Source organism: Hyperoodon ampullatus (assembly GCF_949752795.1).
Source record: "Hyperoodon ampullatus genome assembly, chromosome: 2".
Classification (NCBI taxonomy): Eukaryota; Metazoa; Chordata; class Mammalia; order Artiodactyla; family Ziphiidae; genus Hyperoodon; species Hyperoodon ampullatus.
In genome coordinates this window covers 138931853-138959029 of record NC_136915.1, presented here as the reverse complement: position 1 = coordinate 138959029, position 27177 = coordinate 138931853, and the positions used below count along the sequence as shown (strand labels likewise).

Sequence of the window (27177 nt, the reverse complement as noted above, 5' to 3'; positions counted from 1 at the left end):
ATGCATATGGAGTTTTTACTTGACAATAGATATAATGTATTTATAACGGTATAGTCTGCCATGTTCATTTAAAGTTGTATCATTAGACTTTTCCTAATTGCTACATACTAGTAGTTAAAGTTTAACATTGCCTGTTTCTTCTCAGGGTTTCCAGAAAGGAAGCAAAACCACAGACTTGTCAACTGGTAATGCTTTATACCTTCTTTATGATAGTAGATTCTGGACTGTTACTTTTAAGATTATATATGGTAATAAAGTTTGGCTACATTTCCACTCTTTTTGATTTTAGATGTAAGCTATATTTTAGTAATATTGCTTAGTTTTAAGTGCAGGTGTCTGTTAAAATGCCATTGTGATAACTAATATAGTATAAAGTATGAAACTGTCCTGAGAGATTAGCCTGTTAGAACCTGTTAAGGAGGCTTACCAGAGGGCTCTTGGTGAATCCTAAGAGGGAATGTCATGTTTACTTAACATAAAATAGAGTGCAAAATCATCAAAGGTCTTATTTCATTACCCCAGACTCAGAAATAAAGTACACTTTTTTGTTGTAAGTTTTCCTGTTGCTCCTTTAAAGGTGCCAAGTGTCTGACACATAGGTTAGATCGCCTTATAACCTAAAGCTCCATGTGTTTAGTTTGCTGTCTTCCCATGTGGTACATTAGCAGTTCAAAGAAGAGGAAGAGCTTCTAGAATCATAGCTAGATTAGCTGTTTTAAACAAATTTGGTGCTAGATTTGGTTGAATAGATGAGATTGCATATTTGCAGAAAAGCTAGTTTTTATTTAGAAAAGTCTGAACTTGGTTCCACTGTGGGCCTGATGATAGTCGTGGGGTAGCAACAAGAACAATATAATTTTTGTTTTTAAAATCCCCATTTTCCTTTTAGTCAGAGGGTTTAGATACTTCAAGTTCTGAAAGTGAAGCATAGAGTGAACCAGAACAAGTTTCTGGTTACAACAGACTACTTGCCACGTTAAAGGATGTTTCCAAGGAAGATGAGGAGGAGGAAGAGGAAGAAGACAGTGTTATAGATGAGGCAGAAATGAATCTTGAAGACGGCGATAGTGACATCGTTGTGGAGGAAGAGACGGCAGTAGAGTCTACTGACATGCAGAAGAGTAAGTGTCTTTGATGTGGGTTTATCATCTTTGCAGGGACCACAGACAGATTGCCCCAGGGGCAGGGTGCCTTGTACCATAGAGCTGGGTGAAAGCACATGGATTCAAAGCAGAGATTCTTAACATTGTTGGGCTCTGTGATATCTTCAAGAATCTGATGAAAACACAGGAAGGACCCTCTGGCCATAAAAATGCAGAAATGACATTTTTGCTTATGATTTCCAGGATTTCATCAATCCTACTTCAAATTCCCCTGATTGAGAGGAAAGGGAACATAATTCTGTTTTTGTAATGGTCTCAATTTATGAAAGAGATTATTGTTCCTGCCTTAGAGGAACCAAGTTTAGTGGAAGATAGACATAAAATATACAAAACTTTTCAAGCGTCAAATCTGAATGGAACCGATAAATATAAGGTGTTAAAGAGGTGCAAAGTGGTCACATGCTGCCAGGGTGCATGAGGGGAGGCTTCAGAGAAGAGCTGGGATTGAAAGCTTAAAGGAACTCTGTCTCACTCGGACATCTAGGTGACTAGTTTTTAAAAAATTATTATTAATTAATTTATTTCTGGCTGCATTGTGTCTTTGTTGCGGTGCGCCGGCTTCTCACTGTGGTGGCTTCTCTTGTTGTGGAGCATGGGCTCTAGGCACGTGGGCTTCAGTAGTTGTGGCACATGGGCTCAGTAGTTGTGGCTCACGGGCTCTAGAGCACAGGCTCTGTAGTTGTGGCGCACGGGCTTAGTTGCTCTGCGGCATGTGGGATCTTCCCAGACTAGGGCTTGAAACCACGTCCCCTGCATTAGCAGGCGAGTTCTTAACCACTGTGCCACCAGGGAAGTCCCCATAGGTGACTTTTTAATTTAACTTTAAAATCAACTTGATTGCAGTATGAATTACATTCAACAAGGTGCACCCATTTTAAGTATGTAATTTGATAAGTTTTGACAAATGTGTCTGTCTATATTATCATCGCCAAAGTCAAGATACAGAACACTTCCAATACCTGCAAAAAGTTCCTTCTTGTCCTTTTACAGTCAGTTTCCCAGGCCTGGCATCAGGCAACCACTGACATGCTTTCTTTCACTATGTATTAGTGTTTCCTATTCTAGAAATTCATATGAATGGAAGCACACAATAAGTACCCTTTTGCATGTGGCTTCTTTGGCTCCTCATGTTGTTGTGACTCATCCGTGTAGTTCATATGAGTAATTCATTTCTTTTTATTACTGGAATAGTAGTCCATTGTCTGAATATATCTGGGTAACTTTTTATATTCTATTATCTTAATGCCTATTTGCCTTACTGTGTTTTTTTCTATACTTTAAGGTGTCACACACCATTCTTAGTGTTTTCATTCATCACTTGTACTTGGATAAAAAAATCGTTGCCTCAGACTTAGGGACTTTTTTGATTTTGTTGGTTTTCCAGTTTTCTTTCATGTTTTAGGTTTTTAAAAATGAAAAGTTTGGTTTTTTAAATTATAAAAGTAATATATATTTCCTGTAAAAATTTAAGAGGGTGATATAGTTAACATATATCTCCTCCACCCTGGGATGAACACCTTGAACATTTTATAGAACCTTCCAGACTACTTTTTTATGGATATATGAGTGAATATATATTTGTGTGTATGTGCATAATGGCCTCATATATTTCTGTAAGTTACTTTTTTCTTTAATGATATAACGTGTGTAACTGGGTTCACATTAGCTTAATCACATAGTATTCCATTGTAAATAATATGTGGTAATTTAATTAGTACCCCTTCGATAGAAATGACGAAATCATTTTTTCTAGTTATTTGTTATATCAACGCTGATTTGAACATCTTTACATGTACTAGGTCAGCAGTCAAGCTCAGTTTTGAAACTTATGTCTTCTACCTGAATTTGCTTAAAAGTAAATGATAGCCTAAGGAATTAGATTTCATTTGTCAACAGAAGTGTAATTATATTTATGAGTAGTAAATAATTTCACAAAATGTTTTATCAAAACTGCAGATGCGGCCTTACCTGCTGACCCAAAGGGAAAAGATGGGCACGGGCCACCTGGCACAGCAGAGGAATCCCCAGAGGAGTTTACAGATGCAAAACATGAGTCACTCTTCAGCCTAGGAACCAACTTTCTCGAAGAGGAAAGAGGAGGCAACTGTTCTCTGAAAGCATCACAAGGTCAGAGCACAGCTCATGTTGTTTGAATTCAGCTGGTGCTTAGTATGGGTGGTTGTGGTCTAATACCTGTTAAATCTCTTGTTATTGGAATGAGCAGTAATAGAAACAGATAGTTTAGCAGCTAGCTGTAGAGCTGGAAAGAAATGCTTCTCCGAGATCTTTTGTGTTTTTCAGGGTTAGGCAGTGTTGCGAGTGGGCGCGGCTGTTCATGAGGACAAACAGTTGAACAATGATAGCAGGGAAGGCCAGTTCCTCAAAGCTCACGATCCACAGCTGGGGTCAGGGGAAGACTTCTGATTTTTTTCCCCAAGCAGGGAAGGGAGAGAAAGAGGAGAAAAGTACTTTGCATTTTTCTCTCTATCCTTCACTTGCTCTTCCTTACTGGAGCAGTAATTTTACAGATTTGTGAGACCCGGCAGTGGCTAATCTGATTGGTCCTTATTACTAGGAAGCACCTCAGAAGCCAGAAAGCTCCACCCTGTCTCCCCAGTCTCTCTCTTTATTTTTGGCTGCATTGGGTCTTTGTGGCAGTGCGTGGTCTTCTCACGGTGGTGGCTTCTCTTGTTGTGGAGCGCAGGCTCTAGGCACACGGGCTTCAGCAGTTGTGACACGCAGGCTCAGCAGTTGTGACACATGGGCTCAGTAGTTGTGGCTCGCTGGCTCTAGAGCTCAGGCTCTGTAGTTGTGGCGCATGGGCTTAGTTGCTCCGCGGCATTGGCAGGTGGATTCTTTTTTTTTTTTTTTTTTTTTGCGGTACGCGGGCCTCCCACTGTTGTGGCCTCTTCCATTGCGGAGCACAGGCTCTGGACACGCAGGCTCAGTGGCCATGGCTCACAGGCCCAGCCGCTCCACGGCATGTGGGATCTTCCCGGACCAGGGCACGAACCCGTGTCCCCTGCATCGGCAGGCGGATTCTCAACCACTGCGCCACCAGGGAAGCCCGGCAGGCGGATTCTTAACCACTGTGCCACTGGGAAAGTCCCCATAGGCGACTTTTTAATTTAACTTTAAAATCAACTTTATTGAGGTATGAATTACATTCAACAAGGTGTACCCATTTTAAGTATATAATTCGATAAGTTTTGACAAATGTGTATATTTATATTGTCATCGCCAAAGTCAAGATACAGAACACTGGGCCATGCCTCTGTCCCCATGACTGTTACTTAGACAAGCCTGTGGTAGGCTGAGGCAGGGCTCTGCTGTCTCTCAGGTCCTGTGTCTTAGCCTGTGCCTGGGTGGGCAAGTCAGGTTGGTCTCATTCTGTGTCCTGACTGCCTTTTTTGGTCCCAGTGCCATTCTTCAACCAGCTGTGCCACTGAAGTTGAAATTTTAATCCTCATTTGGTTCTGTTAGCTATTCTAGACAAGAGGAAGAAGTAGCAGGTAGAATTTGGGCAAAAACCACGTTCTGAACTCAAAAAACGTTAAAAAAAAAAAACCCTGGAGGAAACATTAGGAGGCTTGACTATCCTAAAGTTTCTCTGGTTGTTTGGTCTGTACTGATATATTATCACCTAGAATTCTTATTTCCTATCGTTCACCTTTATCTTAGGTCTTAATATAAGGTGCACTGCATTTGAAGTTTTACTACCTGGGTCCCTGAATGGGTCATTTAACTTTGCTTCTTACATGAGTGGGGCTGGAAGAGAAGGTTGGGTGGCCAGTGCAGAGCACTGACCCTGCCATTTTGATCATTTGTTCACCTCAGTTGAGTGTTGAGCATTTATATTTGTCTTCCAGTGCAGGTTAAATCAGACATGGAACCTGCCCTCAGGGATCTTGCAGTCTAGTTAGGTGAGGTAGGACATGCACATATATGTGTTGGTGTGGATAACTGAGGGCAGGGTGGGGCGCTTGAGAGAAAGTGATGACTGTCTATAGGGGACCAGAGATGGCTTCTTTGGAGCCAGAACTGTGCCTGACACAGTAGGCTCTTGGGAAATAGTTACTTACTGTGAGTCAGGGGGTAACATTCAACGGATACTATTTGGATATATAGAAATGCGGTGAACAAGAGGATAGAATTTTCAGTTAAAGGAAGGAAAGCCACAGTGGCAGAAGAATTTGAGAGCCACGTAATTCAAAAATTACATTAGAGAGGTAGGTTAGAGGTGTATGTTGAATTTCAGTCCAAGAAGTTTCTTCAAAGGTTTTTGAGGTGGGGAATAATGTGATTAAAGAAATGCTTTAGGGAGATGAACCTGTCAGAAACTTTTAAGCTCTGGACTGGGATAAATGATGGGGAAAGTTGATGGGGAAAAAGATGAGTTAACATCATGAAAACAGGATGTCATTCACAGGGGAAGACTGGAAAATCCCTGTCATTTGCCCTAAGTGTTCTAATATTCTTTATTTCTGAATTAGATCCATTTGCACAACATGTAAACAAAGAACTGAAAGAAAAAGAAATCCAGGCTGTTGCCACAAATCCCAAAACTACCCACCAGCTAAAAGTAAGCATTGTTCCATCATCACAGTTACAAATGGAGAAAAGCAGTGGTCTTGGGTTTTAGTGGTCTCCCTGAATGTATGATACACACCCGTGGCAGATGGCTTGATAGGGAGCAAGATAGAGGAAGACTGGAAGAGCCCAGTAAGGCACAGGCATAGCTAGAAAAGGCACTGGGAAGCTGGAAGGTGGGGACCAATAAGATAAGAATGCTTTGGAGACAGGTACACCAGGGTTTAGACCAACGTCTGCAAGGGGCTATCTCATGACCTAAGGCAAGTTAATCTACCTTTTTAATCTTCACTGTTCTCATCTGTTAGAGGGGGACAGTAATGCCTGCATCAAAATAAAGTAATTTAGTTTACTGGAAGACATGTACGAAGTGTTCAGTCAGACAGTAGCTACTGCTGTTCATTTGTTTGAAATATCTGAGATAAGTTCACACCTAAATTATTCAGTATGGAGCAGTTTTTGCTTCTTTTTTCGGTGATTTTTTTTTTCACCACTGATGCTATTCATAAGAATTGGTCATCCTTGTTTCATTGAAATTTTTATTGAGATAATAATTATAGATGCAGTTGTAAGAAATAATACAAAGGTATCCCATGTGCCCTTTGCCCGGTTTCCCCCAGTGGTAGCATCTTACAAAACTGTAGTACAATATCACAAGTAGGAAATTTCCACTGATACAACCTACCTGTCTTATTCAGATTTCCTCACTTTTGCTCCTGCTCCTTTGTGTTATTTAGTTCTCTACTGTTTTATCACGTGTAGGTTGCCCTGGCCACCACCACAGTCAACATACAGAGCATTTCCAGCACCATAAAGATCCCTCCTCTTCCCTGGTGCCATTTTATAACCACACCCACCTCCCTTCCCCCATTCCTAACCCTTGGTAACCACTAATCTGTTCTCCATTTCTATAATTTTGTTATTTCAAAAGCGTTATATAAATAAAATCATACAGGTTGGCTTTTTTCACGCAGCATAATTCCTTGGAGATTCATCCCAGTTGTTGGCATATATCAATAGTTAATTCTTTTTTATTGCAGAGGTCATCCTTTCTTTATTGCTAAGATCAGCAGTTTGTTACAGTGCAAAAATTCCCAAACTGGTATTCCACAAAATACTATTCTTTTTGATTCTAATATATGTCTCCAAAAAAAAAAAAAATCCAAAACAACAACAAAAACCTTGTTCCACGTCCAAGTAAATTTGGAAAACTCTGGGTCAAACGAAGTGGAACGGAGTCCTTGTTACAGGACTCAGCAGAACCTTTAGTGTCCGATCTGCATGTGACTCTCCCTGAGGGGGATTAGGTTTTGTGGTGGTTACCGAAGTTATTTGACCGTTGGGCCCCCTTTTCTTTTGTCTAGAGTAAATTTTGACTTCCTACAGTGTGGTCCACAGGACAGTTTGTGACCCACTGATCTAGTGAAGAGCTCACAAGGTTTCTAAAGTCAGAAACCTTGGGCTCTAACCCTTAGCTCTGTTCGCCTCTGTTTGTCTGAATCCTATAAGCTCTGAACCTCAGCATTTCCTAAACTGCAAGAAGAGCATTATAGTGTTTAGCTTGTAAGGTTGTTGTGAGGATAAAGTGAGAGGATCTGTAAGTTGTGAAAGGCCTTGGTAAATTATAAAGCACTATATGAATGTAAGGTACTATAATTCATTTCTAACTTAGTTCTTGATCATTTCTCCCACAGTGGCCCATCCTGGGCCAGCTTGTCTTTTCATCCAGGTTTTAACAGTTGGAAACCTTTAAACCCCCAAAGGACATTGACTTAAAGTCACTTCATCTCCAGAAGCCTCTGGAATCCACCTGGATCAAGACCAACAGCCAGTTCCTCTCTGGTCCCCCAAATTCAAGTAGCCCCTTCACACCCCTCCAGAAAGAGCTCTTCTTAATTATGAATTCTTACCGGGACCTGTTCTACCCAGAAAGGACTGCCCTGAAGAAAGGGGAAGAGATTCGCCACGTGTACTGCCTGCATGTGATAAATCACGTTCTCAAAGCCAATGCCCAGGTGCTTGCCAACAACAGCAGATGCCGAAGCCAGAAACTTGGGTTGGGTGATGATGATGACTTCAGGGACCAAGGGCTAACGAGGCCCAAGGTGAGTGGCAGCAGCAGAACTTTGCCCTCAAGGAGGCTGTAAGGCTCTAACATATGGGTCCTGGCACTTAGCAGGTTCTCAGATGTTTTAATGATTGGAATAATGAATGAGTCCAAGAATGAGCATATTAGATGGGCCAGGTAATGTCACAGCAGTGCTGCAGACAGCTCAGTGGACTGTCTCTAATAGCAGATCTAACTGGAAACTGGAGTAGGAGGTACCTCCATGATAATTCTCTCCTTAAAGCTAAACCCTGATCCTACATAAGTAACACTCCACTATAAATCTCTTCTTTGTGATTGTCAGAGCTGGATGGGACCTTAAGGAGCCTTTTATTCAATCCCTACATATTACACCTGTGGACAGAGACCCAGATTCGTAGAGGACCTTGCTAAAGAGAACCAGGGAAAAAGTAGCAGAGACAGGACTAGAACCAAGGATTCTCTTCACCAAGCCACATAAATATGTAAACCTTGGAAAACAAAATCCCTGTTTTTGCATTGTATCCTTATTACTGCTTAAAGTGATGATTATATTTATGTGGCTCATAAGCCTAAGCTCCAGTGGATTGGGAGCTTACATCGTTTAATTCTGTCTACATTTTTCATGATGTGCTGGAGCTAGATACTGTGCCACCCATACCCCCTTACCCCTTAGCCTCTGTGTCTATATTGAAGAAGCCTCATCTTCTTAGATTCTTCCCATTGGGCTTAATAGGATTTTAGGATTTTGATACTGATATGGCTCTTAGAGATTTCTTAGTCCAACCCTCTTGTTTGATAGTTGGGGAAACCAAAGCCTAGACACTTACTTAGTGTGACAGCCGGGACAGTAACTTGGCCCTCTTCAAAACTGATCCATCATCCCTGCACTGTACCAAACTGAATCACTACACCCCTCTGGCTGTGCTGGTTGCCTTTCTGAGAAACTATCTCAGAATCTTGAACATCAGGATAATAAGATTATCTGTTTCCATTTAGAATTGCAAAATAGAATATGAGGTAGATTACCCATGAATCACATTCAGAATTTGGTGAATTGCCTGATCTGACTGGGGTTATATCCATTGATTGTATTGTTTACACAAGAGTAGTTAGAAGGTAATCATTTGTTAAGCATCTTCTGTTTTTTTTCCTCAACAGTTAAAATTAAGCACTTTTGGAAATGTTTGGAAAACTGAATCCTATATTTCCCATTGAAATATCATCTTATTTCAGAAATCCTTTATCATCATTTCTGAAAAATGTACTAGGAAATGTACTAGAAAAGTAATGATGCTTTAGTCCTTTCCTTACTAACTTTATTCTCTACTTAATACATCTAATTCATTTGTTCAGCATATTCCTTGGGTCTTACGGATCAAAATACTGAACTAAGTTCTGTGGGAGACAGAAATGAGTAAAATTTCTTGTCCTCAAAGAGCTTTGTGTGTTTATGCCCTTGGGTTTTTGCTAATGGACACCTCTGTTAACGGCATTGACTTACCTCAAAAAGTATTTCTGGGCTTCCCTGGTGGCGCAGTGGTTGAGAGTCCGCCTGCCGATGCAGGGGACACGGGTTCGTGCCCCGGTCCGGGAAGATCCCACATGCCGCGGAGCGGCTGGGACCGTGAGCCATGGCCGCTGAGCCTGCGCGTCCGGAGCCTGTGCTCCGCAGCGGGAGAGGCCACAACAGTGAGAGGCCCACGTACTGCAAAAAAAATTTCTACATTCTGCTTAAGAATTGCGCCCCCCACCCCAAGGAGCCATGAGATTGAAGTCCATAGGACATGGTGCTGTGGGTCGGAAAGATGCTCAGCCTTCAGTACTGAGTCAGGTCCTGTGTAAAGGGGGTGACACGGATGTGGTCCTTGGCCAGGGGCTGTGGAACGGAGGGCTCCTTAGGTCCCCAGCAGGCTCACCTCGAGCTGTCCTTCCTTCCCCGTGCCCCTCCAAGGCTGCCCATCACTCCCTCCACAGGTGCTGATAGTGGTGCCATTCCGGGAAGCTGCTTTGCGGGTGGTACAGCTCTTCATCAGTCTTCTTGAGGGCGACAGCAAGAAGAAAATAATTGTAAGCAACAAAAAGAGGTTTAATGGAGAGTATGGCTCAGATCCCAAGGAGAGACCACCCAACCTGAAGAGGCCTGAGGATTATGAAGCTGTATTTGTCGGCAACATCGATGACCACTTCAGGACTGGTAATTCCTCCTTGTCAAAACTGAGACCCTGAGGGACCTGAGGTGTGAGGTGCACATAGCTGGAAGCTAGAAGCCTGGAATTAGGCATTCTTTCAGAGGGTCACTGTCTCAGCCTCCTAGCAGAACCAGGACGCATTTGAGACCACTCGTCTGCCAGGGGAGAGTCTTGCCTTGGCTAATGGGGTACATACTTGGCTAATGGGATGGAGTGTCTGTGAAGGCATGTATGAAAGGCACCTGCATGTTTATAACAAATGTCTCAGCATGCCTATAGCTGGTAGCTCACAGTCAATGCTACAGGGCTTCTTCGGGGAGTTGGAGGTGATGGGGCTGGGTGGGTCAGCCTGGGGAAGATGAATAAACTAGAGCATCTGTACGTAATGGACTTCCCTCCTGCCTGCCATGTGGAGTGCCCACACCTGAATTATCTCCACTCTGGACTTACTGACTCCCCCCCAGCTTTGCACATTTTTGCTTGTTTGTCATTCAGCTCCCATGTACTTGGTTGCTTGTTCATTGAAAAAGTTCCTGGAAAATATTTATTAGTCACGTATGCCCATTTACCACTTATTAAGCATCTACTATGTGCCAGGCACTGTTAAGCTGGAGATATGGAATTAAAAGTTACTGTTAAGCAAGTCCAGCCTTAAGACAAATCAGACAGTATGGGATGAGATGTGTTACGGTTAGAGGATAGTGGGTGTTCTAGTTAAAGTATTTAAAGCAAATATCCTTACTCAAAATGGGCTCAGGACTGTTAGGGAAGGCCTTCTGTTGGAGGTACCATCCATACTAAGTTGAAACCTGAGTCAGATTTAGCCAGGTACAAAGTGGAGCGATGAGAGTGGAAGAAAAAGTTTCAGACAGGAAACGGCAAGTGTGGAGGCATCAGGGTGAATAAACCGGCATGACTTAGGATTCAGAGGCTTTAGCATGGCTGGAGTGTGCAGTGCAAGGGGATTAGAGCTTATGGTTAGTTTTAAACATATGCAGGCGGCCAACAAGGAGCTGATAAATCAGTCTTTTGTTTAATTGATATATAATTGACATATTAGTTTCAGGTGTACAACATAGTGATTCAATGTCTATATACCTTACAAACTTATCACAACAATAAGTAAAGTTACCGTTTGTCACCATACAAAGTTAATGCAGTATTATTGACTGTATTCCCCATGGCATACATTGGATCCCTGTGACCTGTTCACTTTATAACTGGAAGTTTTATACCTCCTGATCTCCCCCATCCATTTTGCCCACCCTCCAACCCTGCCCTCCCTGCTGGCAACCACCAGTCTGTTCTCTGTATCCGTCTGGTTTTTTGTTTTTTAGATTCCACATATAAGTGAAATCACATGCTGTTGATATTTGTCTTTGTCTGACTTATTTCACTTACTGTGATACCCTCAAGGTCTATCCTTGTTGTCGCAGGTGGCAAGATTTCATTCATTTATGGCTGAGTAATATTCCATTGTGTGTGTGTGTGTGTGTGTGTGTGTGTGTGTGTACACACCACATCTTTATCCATTCATCATCTGTGGACACTTAGGCTGCTTCCATATTCCATATTTTGGCTATTATAAATGTTGCATTGAACGTAGGAGTGCATATATCTTTTTGAATTAGTGGGTTTTTTTCTTTGGATAAACACCCAGAAGTTGAATTGCTCAATTGTATGGTGATTCTATTTTTAATTTTTGAAGAACATCCATACTGTTTTCCATAGTGGCCGCACCAATTTACATTTCCACTAACAATGCACACGGGTTCCCTTTTCTCCACATCTTTGCCAGCATTTGTTATTTCTTGTCTTTTGGATAAGACCTATTCTGACAGGTTTGAGGTGATATCTCATTGTGGTTTTTTTTCTCTCTGTGCTTTGGTTAATAGCAACTTATAATACATGGTGGCTGTAAGAATTTATAACTCCAAAATCACAGCCTATCATTTTATATTATTTCATTTTGATCACAGCACTTACTAGCCACCTGATACATTCTTCTTTTTTTTTTTTTTAATTGGAGTAGGTATAGTTGATTTACAATGTTGTGCTCATTTCTGCTGTACGGCAGTGACTCAGTTATACACATATATACATCCTTTTTTATATTCTTTTGCATTATGGCATATCCCAGGAGATTGGATATAGTTCCCTGTGCTATACAGTAGGACCTTGTTGTTTACCCATTCTAAAGGTAATAGTTTGCATCAACTAACCCCAGACTCTCAATCCATCCCTTTCCCCACCCCTGACCTTGGCAACCACAGGTCTGTGAGTCTGTTTCTGTTTTGTAGATAGGTTCATTTGTGCCATATTTTAGATTTCATATATACGTGATATCATATGGTATTTGTCTTTCTCTTTCTGACAGACTCCTCTTAGTATGATAATCTGTAGTTGCATCCATGTTGCTGCCAAATGGCATTATTTTGTTCATGTTTATGACTGAGTAGTATTCCATTGTATATATGTATCACATCTTTATCCATTCATCTGTCAATGGACATTTAGGTTGTTTCCACATCTTGGCTATTGTGAATAGTGCTGCTATGAACATAGGGGTGCATGTATCTTTTTGAATTATAGTTTTGTCCAGATATATGCCCAGGAGTGGGATTGCTGGATCATATGGTAATTATATTTTTAGTTTTCCAAGGAAACTCCATACTGCTTTCCATAGTGACTGCACCAACTTACATTCCCACCAACAGTGTAGGAGGGTTCCCTTCTCTCCACACCCTCTCCAGCATTTGTTATTTGTAGACTTTTTAATGATGGCCATTCTGACCAGTGTGAGATGGTACCTCATTGTAGTTTTGATTTCTCATTGTGATTTTGATTTGCATTTTCCTGATGATGAGTGATGTTGAGCATCTCTACATTTGACTGTTGGCTATCAGTACGACTTCTTTGGAAAAATGTCTATTCAGGTCCTCTTTTTTTTTTTTTTTTTTTTTTTTGCTGTACGTGCGCCTCTCACTGTTGTGGCCTCTCCCATTGCGGAGCGCAGGCTCCGGACGCGCAGGCTCAGCGGCCATGGCTCACGGGCCTAGCCGCTCCACGGCACGTGGGATCTTTCCGGACCAGGGCACGAACCCATATCCCCTGCATCGGCAGGCGGACTCTTAACCACTGCGCCACCAGGGAAGCCCTGTTTGGGGTTTTTTGATAATGAGTTACATGAGTTCTTTATATATTTTGGATCTTAACCCCTTACTAGATTTGCAAATATCCTCTCCCATTCAGTAGATTGCCTTTTTGTTTCATTGATGGTTTCCATCGCTGTGCACAAGCTTTTTAGTTTGATGTAGTCCCATTTGTTTATTTTTGGTTTCATTGCCCTTGCCTGTGGAGTCAGATCCAAAAAAATATTGCTAAGACTGTTGTCAGGGAAGTTACTGCCTATGTTTTCTTCTGGGAGTTCTGTGGTTTTCAGGTCTTATGTTCAAGTCTTTAATCCATTTTGAGTTGATTTTTGTAGATGGTGTAAGCTAGTGGTCCAGTTTCATTCTTTTGCATGTAGCTGTCTAGTTTTCCCATCACCATTTGTTGATGAGACTGTCTTTTCTGCATTGTATATTCTTGTCTCCTTTGTCATAGATTAATTGACCATATAAATATGGATTTCTTTCTGGGCTCTCTGTTCTGTTGATCTGTGTCTGTTTTTGTGCTATTACCGTACAATTTTGATTACTGTAGACTTGTAGTGTAGTTTAAAATCAGGGAGTGTTATACCTTCAGCTTTGTTCTTCTTTCTCATAATCAGTTTGGCTATTCAGGATCCTTTGCAACTCTGTACAAATTTTAGGATTATTCTAGTTTTATGAAAAATGTCATGGGTATTTTGATAAGGATTGCATTAAATCTGTAGATTTCTTTGGGTAGTATGGACTTTGTTTTTGAATTTTCTTTCTTTCTTTATACAGCAGGTTCTTATTAGTTATCCATTTAATACATATTAGTATATACATGTCAGTCCCAATCTCCCAATTCATCACACCCCCACCCCCACCCCCACTTTCCCCCCTTGGTGTCCAGTATGGACATTTTAACAGTACTAAGTCTTCCAATCTATGAGCATGGTGTATTTTTTCATGCTTCTGTCATCTTTAATTTCTTTCATCAATACCTTGTAGTTTTCCAAGTACAAGTTTTTTACCTTCTTGGTTAGATTTTTTTCTAGGTAGTTTATTCTTTTTGATGCTATTGTAAATGGATTGTTTTCTTAATTTCTCTTTCTAATAGTTCATTATTAATGTATATAAACACAACAGATTTTTGTTAACTTTGTATCCTGCAACATTACTAAATTTATTTATTAGTTCTGACAGTTTTTTGGTGGAGTCTTTAGGGTTTTCTCCATAAAGTATCATGTCATCTGCAAATAGTCAGTTTTACTTCCTCCTTTCCAATTTGGTTATCTTTTATTTCTTTTTCTTGCCTAGTTGCTGTGGCTAGGATTTCCAATACTATGTTGAATAAAAGTGGCAGAAGTGTGCATCCTTGTCTTGTTCCTGATTTTAGAGGAAATGCTTTCAGCTTTTCACCACTGAATATGATGTTAGCTGTGGGTTTATCGTATATGCCTTTGTTATGTTGAGATACGTTCCCTCTATACCCACTTTGTCAACCCATCCTTGCATCCCTGGAATAAATTCTACTTGATTATAGTGTATGGTCCTTTTAATGTATTGTTGGATTCAGTTTGCTAATAATTTGTCAAGGATTTTTGCATCTGTGTTTATCAGGCATAGTAGCCTGTACATTTCTTTTTTTGTGGTGTTTCAGTATCAGGGTTATGCTGGCCTCATAAAATGAGTTTGGAAGTGTTTCCGCCTCTTCAGTTTTTTGAAATATGTTTGAGAAGGATAGGTATTAAATCTTCTTTAAGTATTTCGTAGAATTTATCATGAAGCTCTCTGGTCCTGGTCTTTTGTTTTGGGGGAGCTTTTTGATTACTGATTCAATCACATTACTAGTAATTGATCTATTCACATTTTCTGTTTCTTCATGATTCAGTTTTAGAAGATTGTGTGTTTCTAGGAATTTACGTATTTCTTCTAGGTTATCTGACTTGTTGGTGTATAATTGTTTGTAGTAGTCTCTTATGATACTTTGTATTTCTATAGTGTCAGTTATAGCTTCTCTTTCATTTCTGATTTTATTTGGGCCCCTTCTCTTTTTTTCTTATTGAGTCTGACTAAAGGTTTGTTAATTTTGTTTATCTTTTCACAGAACCAGCTCTTAGTTTCATTGATCTTTTTTTTTGTCTCCATTTCATTTATTCAGTATTTCTCATCTGACTTCTATTATTTCCTTCCTTCTTTGTTGGAAGTTTTTTCCTTTCAGCATATTTGAACATATCATGCCATCTCCTTCTGGACCACAAAGTTTCTGATGAAAAATCAGCTGATATTCTTATGGGGATCCCCTTGTCTGTAATTAGTTGTTTTTCTCTTGCTGCTTAAGATTCCCTCTTTACCTTTGACTTTTAACATATTAATTATAATGTGTCTTGGTATGAATCTCCTTGGGTTCATTTTGTTTGGGACTCTTGGTTCTTGCTGGACCTGAATGTCTGTTTCCTTCACCAGGTTAGGGACATTTTTAGCCATTATTTCTTCAGATAAGTTTTCTGCCCCTTTCTCTGTCCTCCTTCTGGGACCCCTATAATGTGGATGTTAGTGCCCCTTTCTCTCTCTTCTTCTGCGACCCCTTAACACCGATGATAGTACACTTGATGTTGTCCCACAGTTCCCTTAAACTGTCCTCATATTTTAAAAATATTTTTTCTCTTTGCTGTTCTGTTGGGGTGATTTCTACTACCTTGTCTGCCAGGTCACTGATCTGTTCTTTTCTACCATCTAGTCTGCTGTTGATTCCCTCTAGTGTATTTTTCAGTTCAATTATTATAATCTTCAGCTGTGTGAGTTCTGTTTAGAACTTTCTTATATTCTGTCTCTTTCTTGAGTTTCTCACTGTGTTCGTTCATTCATCTCCCAAGTTTGGTGAGCATCTTTAGGACTATGACTTTGAATTCTTTATCAGATAAATCACTTACATCTGTTTCATTAAATATTTTTTCTGGGGTTTTATCTTCTTCCTTCATTTGGAACATGTTCCTCTGCTTCCTCATTTTGCTTGACTCTCTGTGTTTGTTTCTGTGTATTATGCAAAACAGTTACTGCCCCGTCTTGAAGGAGTGGCCCTGTGTGGGAGATGAACTGTATTTTTAACTTTTTCCTAGTTCTTGGTCGTCTTATAAACTCTGTTTGTTTCACTCCCATGGAGTCTAGAAATGCAGTCCCACCCCCATCTGCCTGAGCCTGGTGCTCAAGGAGTGTCCCCTGTGTGGGCTACATGCGATTGTTGCCTCAGGTCGTGTCCCGCGAGTGGCATGAGATGGGGTAGGCGTGGCTGCTCGTTGTCCATGTTTGTCAGTGCTGCACACAGGCAGTGCAGGGCCGTGGGGTAGGGGGTACTCACCCACCACCACTGTTAGCAACTTAGAGTGAGAGTGCAAAAAAGTGGCACCCACCAGTGCCATCAAGGTAGAGGGAATTTGTAAAAATGGCATCTGCCAGCATTCTGTCCCCAGAGAGAGTCCCAGCCAACTTCTGCCCCTCTGGTAGATGCTTTAAGATTAGCAAGTGAATCTCCTTCACATATGATCTGGGCTCTTTACAGACTGCTACTTGTTGCTTAGGAAAGAGATGTGGGCAGGAAATATAAATTTTTGTGATGATAATGTTAAAGCCATAATTAGTGAATATATTTATCCAAAGCTTTATGTAGAGTGAAAGAGAACTTGTGGGTGAATCCAGGGATTTGTTGAAGAGCTCTTTGAATATGGAAAAATAGATAAGGACCAGGTCAGTAATAGAAGTAAGTGTTAAAGTGATAGAAACCACCAGTAAGGAAAAGAACATTTCAAGGAGGGTGTGCTTATGCATTCGTGACAAGAAACACTAAAGTGCCATTGAATTGGTAACTGAGAGCTGTTGGTGACCTTGGCAAGAGTCATTTCAGTGGTGTCCTGAGACTCAGAGGCAGATTGCAGTACATTAAGGAGTGAGTGGGAGATTTTAAAGTAGAGATAATTTTTTGGAAGGTTTGCCAGTGAAGGAAAAGAAGAGGGTGGGAGCTAGAAGGGACCGTAGATGCAAAGGAGGGATGATGATGATGACGATGATGATTTTAATAATTAAAGCAGTTTGAGCACAATTACATGCAAAGGGGAAGATGTGGAAGGTACAAGGGGAGGCTGCAGTTTGAGGGGGTGGAAGCTAATGGCTTGGTGGTGACTCATGAACTGATGTGTGCTTGGCTGTTTTGTGTATAGGGGTAGCAATACTGCAGAGAAGCATCCGACTTTATGCCCCCTTCTATTCGTCAGACATCCTCATTGCCTCCCCTCTGGGCTTGAGGACCATCATTGGTGGAAAAGGAGAGAAGAAGAGAGATTTTGACTTTCTGTCTTCTATTGAGCTTCTCATCATTGATCAAGCTGACATTTACCTGATGCAGAACTGGGAGCATGTCTTGGTAATGCTGGTCATTAACATTTAGAGACAAGAAGCTCAGTGGTTTGAGTCTGAAATGGTTATTAAAGTCCAGATTAAAACTCAGCTTGGAAATGGAAATATTCCACATTTTCCAATTTGAAAACGGGAAATGTTGTCCCCTCTTCTACCCACAAGTTGGTCAGTAAAGTATCCAGAAAGATAAAAATTCTTGTCAACATTTTCAAATCTCCAGAAAAGATTTCTTCCCCTTAAAAGTTGCTTCTAGTAATAGACCAGTTTAGTGTGGTTGGTTGGTTGGTTGGTTGGTTGGTTGGTTGGTTGGTTGGTTGGTTGATTGAAATCCCTCCTCACCAGGAATGTTTTTATCTAAAATAGTTCCTCCTATTTATGCTCGTTCTCTTTTGTTTGGTCTTCAGTGGAGATGGAAAACATTGCTCATGATTTCTTAATTTGTGATGTTTTACAGAGAAACGTAAGATGTTTTTGTCCCCCTACTGTAATTTGTACTATGATTTTTTTTCTCCCTCTCAACATACTCTGCAATGTTTTGGGGTTTAGGATTGTGCTTTGGAACAATCCTCATCACAGAACTATAGGTTTATTTTTATAAGGCATGTGAGAATTTACCTTTTCTACAACCCCAGGACTTGGAGTAAGTTTGGGACAGATAAAGGGGAGTACTTATTTATAAAGTAGGGAATAAACTTATAGTACTTGTGACCCTTCAATATACATTACAAGGTAAAAATATGATTAAAATAGGAAAGGCATGTCGATGGTTGAGTCATCTTTATTTTGAGCAAAAGGCACATGTAGTCACTCAGGGAATTTTCTAACGTTTTGGGAACCAAGTCATGGAAGGACAGCAGCTCTGTTTTCCGTGTCATTTCCCTTCTTGTCCAAGTCTGGAACTGAGTGGCTTATAGAGTGACCAGAGTGGCATTTCAGAATTTCCTTTAAAAGAAATATTCTGTATAGGTAGCATCTTGATCCTTTTTGAAAGATCCACAAGGTGGCCAGTTTGAGCTTTTCTTCTTGTTCGCTTGACTATGGGCAAGTCACTCACCCATCTGAGCCTGTTTTCTTGTTGTAATTTGGGAGATGATAGTATCTACTTCATGGGGTTAAATAAGATGATGGGCTTATAGAAAGGTTAGCAACGCCCAACAGGTTAAGTGTTCAATAAGTATTAATGGAGTATTATTTCTGCTCAAAGCATTTGATGAACCACATGAACCTACTGCCCTTGGACTCACATGGGGTGGACTTTTCCCGAGTGCGCATGTGGAACCCCAATAATTGGTCCAAGTACTATCGTCAGACGCTGCTGTTTGGGGTCCTGCAGGATGCCCAGATCAACTCTGTGTTCAACAAGTACTGCGTCAATGTGCAAGGCCAGGTGGGTTCTCTCCTTCTTTCTCTGAATTTTCATGAAGTATTGTGTATTGTTTGGGTCATGAGGCAGAAGGAGAGGACAGCATTTGGTCAACAATGGGGATAGCTCACTTCCTAATGTTCTCACTGACTCCTGGCAGGTGGCTGTGAGGAATGTCCCGATGACAGGCTGCATCAGTCATGTCCTGGTGCAGCTCCCACATGTCTTCCAGAGGATGGAACCTGAAAACCTAGCTTCAGTGATTGATGCCAGGTACCCTCCCCTGTCCCATTGGATCCCTGGGGGGTCACAGAGAGGGATTTTACTTGGGCGTTCAAATTTAGAATTGTATTCCGTGTTGGCTTTCTTAGTTACCATTTACGAAATGAAATGAGATAATTGAATCCAATCATGCCATTGACAGAGGAGGACACTGAAGGCCAGAGAAATGGTGTGTTGTCCTAGTTCCAATAGTGTCAGGGTTAGTAAATCAAGGGTACTTTCCCCTAGACTGTGGCATTTTAAAATTACATTAATTTTTTAATGCCTCATGTCAACAACTTAATTCTAAGCCCTTCAGGGCAACAACTGTTTTTCTAATTCTCTATGTAATTTCCCCCTGTCTTCTCATTGTGTTTAGTCAGGGGACCCATGGTAGCAGAATGGTGCTTAACACATGGTAGGTGTTCAGTAATTATTTGTTGACTGACTGATTGACAACTGAATGAATGAATGATACAGTTACGTACTTCCTAGAATAATTCTCTGGGATATACAAGCATCACATCTATTCTTTATGATGAATAGTGTTGGCACTTACTTTTTGATGTGCTTAACAAGTTTTATCCCTATATAATCTCTTTGCAATGAGGTAGGCCAAATTGGCCTCTTAGGGGAGGTAGAAGGAGATTGTGACTTGCCCAGGGTCATGCAGTTGGCAGTGACACTATGGCTCACCTCTAGACCACTGACTCTGCCCTTTGCCTTTCCAAATCAGGTTTAACTTTTTCGTCAACAAGATTTTGCCTCAGTATCGTGATGCAGTCATGTCTCACACGCTTATCTATGTCCCCTCCTACTTTGACTTTGTGCGTCTCCGAAATTACTTCAAGAAGGAGGAACTGAACTTCACTCATATCTGCGAGTACACCCAGAAGTCTGGTGTCTCCAGGGCCAGACACTTCTTCCTTCAAGGAGAGAAGCAGTTCCTGCTCCTCACAGAGCACTTCCATTTCTACAAAAGGTAAAGTAGGGCCAGGTTTCAAGTGTCCTCTCTGGAGGGTCTGCTTCCAAGTGCATGGTGGGCTTTGCTGTGTTATAAGGTCCTCCCTTGCTTCACCTCCTGCAGACAAGCCAGAGTTTGGGGGGCTGGACAGACTTTTCTTGATTGGTTGGTTGGATTTCTTTCAAAATGGGCATTGTTGGAAAAGGTGGTAGAAACGAATGAGTGACTACAGCATAACCTGTATATAGATCTGGAGTGGGTCCATACTTAGGGTACCTCCTGTAGCTGTGGGTATACCCCTCAAGAAGGATATTACAGAGTTGAGCAGCTCTCAACTGAATACAGGAAAGGGAGGAACCTGTCGTAGAAGCACAGATGAAACACTGGGGACTGTGTGGTCTGTGGAGATGGAAGTTGAGTACAGGGTCAGTGTTCAGAAAGCTCTCATTTGTCCTGAGGCAGTGCACACACACTTCTGCACCAAGGAGAACCAGGACTAAGGGGCTCCTTGAAGTTTAGGAGAAGCAAAAGGTGAGGGGCTTAGAGGTGAGTATTTAAGGGCTTCAGGGTTTGCTTCTTGCTGGCATCATTACTTGCTTTGTTCCAGTGAGTTGTTGTTTTCATTCATGTTGGAAATGGTATTTTGGGGGAGTTTGCACTCAGCAGGTCTAAAGAGCCCTTAGTTTTCCAAAAGCTTGATACATCAAAGCAAGTCCTTTAAATGAAGTGGATGGATTGGAAAACTTCCCAGCGTGATTGTCTGTAGCAAGTGTGAACTAAGCTGGGATGAAGACTGCTCTCAAGTAGCAGCTTTTCAAGGAGAGGGCATGATGTCAAAGGAGCCCTTTCTCTTAAGTAGGCAGGACAGTCTTCTGTCTTACACTGTTCATTTATTGACCAAACTGTTTTGTCCCCAAAGTCACTATAAAGACAAACCGAACACGTGCCATTAGCTTTGTACCCTGGACCAGGTTAGTGGGTGTTTAAGTTGAATGGAGATAATCTGCAACTGCCAATTATCTCAAGGTTCCCAGCTATAGATTTTTTTTGCTTGAGAGGTCACCAAGGTGATGATGGGTATTTTGATCTGCAGTGTCTTTGTGATTTGATTTTTTCATTTGACCTTGGGAAAAGTACATGTATTTTACACTTTAGTATCCAGCTTTAAAATTCTGTATTTATATTCTCTATGGAAGTAGGCCGTGTTAGACATATTACAGTTCATTTGTGAGCTAGCAAAAAACTTTCATCCTGAGGATTTGTTTTCTTTGGGGAGATGAAACCAGTAGAATCTTAGGATGGGATGGGCATTTGGTCATGATGGCCCTCCTGAGGGGAGGACAGTTCACAGTTCTTTCTCTGAGCATTATCAGTGGGTTAGCACAGGAAGGATTCTTAAGCAGGGGGCAATCAGAAACTCTGGAGGTAGGATTTCTGGAGGTGGGAAACGCTAGTGGGGTGTTTCTGAGTGCTCCCTGCCTCAGGGAGAACCCCAGTTATAGAAGTAACAGACCTCGTCTTTATAGACTGTATGCAGGAGCCAGCCTTGCAAGTCAGTTGTGGTTGCCTCATTTATCTTTAACAGTTGTCAGGTAACATAGACATCGGGAATGTCCTTAGTTTTAGGTCCTGTCACAGTGTTACGCCATATTTGTAGGGGTCACCGAAGACCCAAAGCACATACAGGAGAGGAGGAAGGCAGGGGAAGAGGTGCAGAAGGTCATGGGAATTGTTACTAACTGCCCCTCTGGAGAGGTTCTGGTCACGTGCTCTTATTTCCAGGAGATGCCTAGTCTCTACTGTGCACGAATTGGTACTAAGAGAGATTTTCTTGGGTTTTAAATATAATACCTATTGGAATTGGTTTTGTTGTTTTATTTTGCTTTAAAAATACTCTCATTATAAGAGTATTACACAATTATTGTAGAGAACCTAGAAAATCTAGGTTAAAAAAATGGGATCACCTATCATCTTACTGATATAAATACCCATTTTGGTGTATTTCTTTCCTGTCTCTTTGATGTAAAAAACATGTGCACGTGCACACACACACAGACACAGGCATTTTAAAAAGGACACCAACATTGGGATCACAGTGTACGCATTTGGATTTTTTTTCTTTTATCTTGAATGTTTCATGTGCTTATTGAAAAAAAGCTTAAATAAGTTAGCATTTTGGTATATACTTGTATGTTATGGATGTATTTTTAAGTTAATATATATATATAGTTCTACTATATCCTGCCCCCGCTCCAACTTTTTATTTGGGAAGATTTCATTTTAAAAGAGATTGTAAGACTATCCCAGTGAACATCTCTAACTCCTTCCACTTAGGCTTCACCAGCTGTTAGCATTTTGCCACATTCTCATGCACCCACATTCTCTGTCTCTCCTTCTCTCTTTCCACTCACATCTCTTATTTTTTCTTCTTGAACCATTTGAGAGTAGATTATGGGAGGCTTCATGACACTTAACTCCTAAATCTTTCAGCCTGTAGAGCTTAAAAACAACATTCTTTTATCTAACCACAACACCATTAACATACCACTTGACATTACTGCAGTAATACCATCTAATATTTAGTCTGTATGCAAATTTTCCTAGTTGTTCCCAAAATGACGATTACAGCTGTTTCTCACCACCCCCCCACCCCAATCCAGGATTTAGTTAAGAATCCTACATTGCGCTTGCGTGACATGTTTCTTTAGTCTATTTTAGCAGTTCTCAAGCAGGAGCAGTTTTGCTCCCCAAGGGACATTTGGAAATATCTGGAGACATTTTTGGTTGGTACAGTTGGAGGGTTATTCTAGTGGTCTAGTGGTTCAAGCGGGTCAAGGCCTGGGTGCTGCTAGACGTCCTACAGTGCACAGGACAGCCCTTACAACAAAGAATTACCTGGCTTAAAATGGCAGTAGTGCCAGGGTTAAGAAACGCTGATCTAGAATAATTCTCTTCCTTTGTTTCTTGCTGTGATACTGATATTTTTTGAAGAGTCCAGTCCAGTTTCCTGTAGAATGTCCCACATCTGGATTTGGCTGTTTTCTTATTATTTAGATCAGTGTTCCCAAACTTTGCTACATATTAGAATCCCCTTGGGGAGCTTTTAAAAATCTGAATGCCCTGGTCATACCCCAGTATCAATTAAATCATGGTGTTTGGGGATGGGGACCAATTACAGGTATTTTTAAAAAACAAATAGGTGATTGAGTGAGCATCAGAGTTCGGGGACCAAAGATTTAAACATTATTTTAGTAAGAATTCTACATAGAGGATATTGTGTACTTCCCCCTGCATCTCCTCAAGAGGCCCAGGGTGTCAGTTTGTCCCATTTTTGGTGATACTAAATGTAATCACTTGGTCAAGGTGTAGGTCTGCTAAATCTTTACATTGTAAAAATACCTTTTCTGTGTAATTATAAGTAACCTTTAAGGTGTGTATAGCATCCTTTTTAATGGTTGCATAGTGTTACATTGTATGGGTATATAATTAACCCAGTTTCCTTTTAATGGGCATATTGATTTGTTGTTTTCTGTTATTATATACAATAATGCCAAGAGCATCCATATGCATAGTTGATGGCATAGTTGCCTAGGCATTTCCTTAGGATAAATTTGGAAAGGAAAACTTATTTGTTCAAAAGCTGTACCCAGTTTAAAATTTGCTGTGTGTTGCCACTCCCATCTTCTCCCCTCCCCGGTGAAATACACACACAATAATTTATACTCCATTAGCCTGTTTCTGTAAATTCTGTAAATATTTCTGTAAATTCTCCTTTTTTCCAGTGACTTGATAGTCAAAATGATACCTCATGGTTTTAATGTCTTTTTCTTGCTTTTCTGTGTTTTTTGTAATTGTCAGTTGAATGTAGTGCCTGAGTAAGTAGTTGGCCTGGACGCCTCTTCTGTCAGGCCACTAGCGTGGCAGTTGTGAATCTAGTGAGGATTTGGTTGTTACCGTCGTTGCCTTCTATTTACCACAAACTGCCAGTTCCTCCAGCAGACAGTGGCCCACTGTGGGGCCCAGTGCTGGAGGGCCTTGTCTCAGTGTCCTGCTCCCCTCTCAGCTTTCACCGTGCCCTGCACCCCTGTGCCGAGGGAGAGCCTCTCCCACGCTCCGGCCCCTCCCCCAGCAGCAGGCTGCTCCTGCTCGCTCCTCCCCTAAGGCTTGATGTGGGGCAGTTGTCCTCCTCCTGGTCCAGCTCAGATGCAGGCAGGTTCTGTCCGTCCTGGGCTTTGGAGCTGGCGCTTTCTCAGGGCTCCTGCACCACCCTCCATGGTGGCCAGCCTCTGCCTTGTTCTACGAGGGGTCTTGGTGGGAAAGAGTTCCCTGCTTCTCTGCAGTGGTGGCAAACATCTGCTTACATCAGTGCAGGATCTTGGGCTGAACAGGCTTCATGCCCTTTCCCCTTTGCCCAGACTGCTCTTTTTACTGGATGTAAGTCCTGTGGTGGGGAGGGATGGGGTGAGGGGTTAATGCTCCTCCCTTAGGGCACACAGTTTTGCTGCTTCTGACTCCCCCCTGGCAGTTGACCTTTGCCCCTCTCACTGGCTTCAGGCTTTAGCTTCATATACAACATGGCTCTGGGAAGAGAGTGAGTTTTCATGTCTGCACCACCATCGGGGTCTCTCAGGTCTTCTGCCTTGCGTCCAGTCTTTCCAGGGCTCCCAGTGGAGACCTTTGGAAAAGCCCTCATGACTGTGAAGTAAAGGAGTGTCCGGGAATCCCAGGGATTCTGAACTGTCATGCAAGCCCATAATTGCCCTTTAAGAACTTGTTAAAAGTGTAGCTGGGCTTCCCTGGTGGCGCAGAGGTTGAGAGTCCGCCTGCCGATGCAGGGGACGCGGGTTCGTGCCCCGGTCTGGGAGGATCCCACGTGCCGCGGAGCGGCTGGGCCCGTGAGCTATGGCCGCTGAGCCTGCGCGTCCGGAGCCTGTGCTCCGCAACGGGAAAGGCCACAACAGTGAGAGGCCCACATACCAAAAAAAAAAAAAAAAAAAAAAAAAAAAAAAAAAAAGTGTAGCTTTTTTCTTCCTACCCACTTTCTTAGCAGCTGCCCTCTTCCCCACTGTGCTCTGCCAAAGGTGAAGTGGTTCATATGTCCTGTCTTTCTTCAGACCGTCCTGTCTTTCTTCAGACCATCTTGTCACTCTTTGGAATTCAGTCAGTGATGGGCTGAAGCTGGCTCATACCAGCTCTTAAGGTATGGTTGCACATCTCTTCCCAGTTCCAAGTTCAGCAACATGACACTGGTAGCTTGAAATGGAGTATTTACACCACAGAAATTGGCAAATGCTTCAAATCAGCACCTATCCTCCCCCACTGAGAATCAGTTGTTAAACACACACCAGGGCACCGTTGAATCAGTTCACTTGGTTGCCCTGTGACATCAGCTGTCTAGGCTCAGGAAAAGGAACACTGTTGTAGATTATCTTTTTCTTGTTAGCATGGGAGCAGTATTCTCTTGAGTTTTCTACATACTAAGCAGAAATGGAACTCTGTGTTTGTTTTGATAACTACTGAGGCAGAACTGTGTTTTTTCAACATCATTAGCCATTAAAATTCCTTTATGGAAAGAGGATGTGGAAAGCTGATCCAAGTAATGGACTGCAGTTATATTTTGGGAGAGGAGGGTCTCCAGAGAGATCAGGATGAGCCAAGGGATAAAAAGACAAGGAAAACTTACCGTCCATGAATAAAATAAAATTCCCGAGGGAGTCTGACATCAGCCCTGTATGAGAGTCTTAACAGGAAAAATCAGAAACTTGTCAACGTATAAAATCTTTGGTCATGGAGCCCAAGAGGGAATGATTGATCTCAACCCGAACCGTAAGGCGCGTCCCTAGGGTCTGCACCACCCCCACACCATGCAGCCCTGTGCAGCAGGGAAAGAAGCGAGGAAGCTGTTGAAATTAATTGCCTTCCCATAATGCCTAATGGGTCCTCGGGCAGGATTTTGTAAATGGGTGAACTTGGGACATCTGCCATGGAGTTAACATGTCTACAGAATGACAAGAAAAGACTAATGGGAGTGCATTTACAGTTTATGCTGCTTATTTTATGTACTGGGTCTGGCCTGACCTCATCTCCATTACAGAACACTGTTTTGCCTGATTATAATTAGGATAATGTTAAATTGGAAATGCCTGCTTTTCAAATTTTCTGCGACAGATTTCTAATCCTTGTCTACTATTCTTCCCCACCCTACCTCAGTCTGCTCAGATTAGGCTCAAGAAGTGCAAATTCATTTTATCATTATCTTAAGCCAAACATTAGGAATTCAAATACACTGTCACAAAAAATGAGCCCCTCCAGCTCAAATTAGAGTAACTTTTGGTCTGTGTGTTATTTGTGCCATGGTCTTTCTCCTTGCATGAAACAGCGAGAGTGACTATGTCCCTGTAAAACTCTTCGGTGGCTTTTCCATAGAATTTCTCATGTAGACATAGCCTCTCTTTCTCCTTCTAACAGATACACAATAAAAGGCATCAGGAACCTAATTTTCTATGAACTGCCAACATATCCCCACTTCTACAGTGAAGTCTATAACATGCTGCAAGCCACCACCAGAGGAGAGGAAGCTGCCTGGACCTGCACTGTCCCCTACTCCAAGTACGATGCCCAGAGGCTGTCTGCTGTGGTCGGGGTGGAGCGGGCTGCACAGATGCTGCAGTCCAAGAAGAACGTCCACCTCTTCATTACTGGAGAGAGATGAGAATTGGTTGGACAGGAAATGGTGTTTGGTGTGATATGTCATGCTTGATTCTGTGTCTCTTGGACCTGATTCTGATCACTTACACAAAGAAGGGCTGCAACAAGGAAGGAGCACCAGGCAGGTTCTTAGCAGATACTTCTTTCTTTTCAGACCATATATACCTGAAAAGTTCCGTGTAAACCAGATTTTGGTAAAACCCATCTTTCAGAGGTCAGGGGAGAGCTCATGGAACTCTGAGAAGTTGATAGAAGGAATCTTCTACTTGTGAATTTTTTTGTACGCCATAAATTCTTTTGTTGTGA

At 41.8% G+C, this 27177-nt stretch overlaps 1 pseudogene across 1 annotated transcript; it reads left to right on the top strand.

The window, feature by feature from the left end:
• LOC307065672 (U3 small nucleolar RNA-associated protein 25 homolog) lies at positions 1-27177 on the top strand (annotated as a pseudogene). The gene is made up of 12 exons: positions 1-11; positions 146-185; positions 890-1121; positions 3120-3290; positions 5657-5745; positions 7448-7858; positions 9817-10036; positions 17380-17582; positions 18780-18962; positions 19099-19211; positions 19936-20181; positions 26632-27177. The product of its transcript is annotated as a U3 small nucleolar RNA-associated protein 25 homolog (transcript).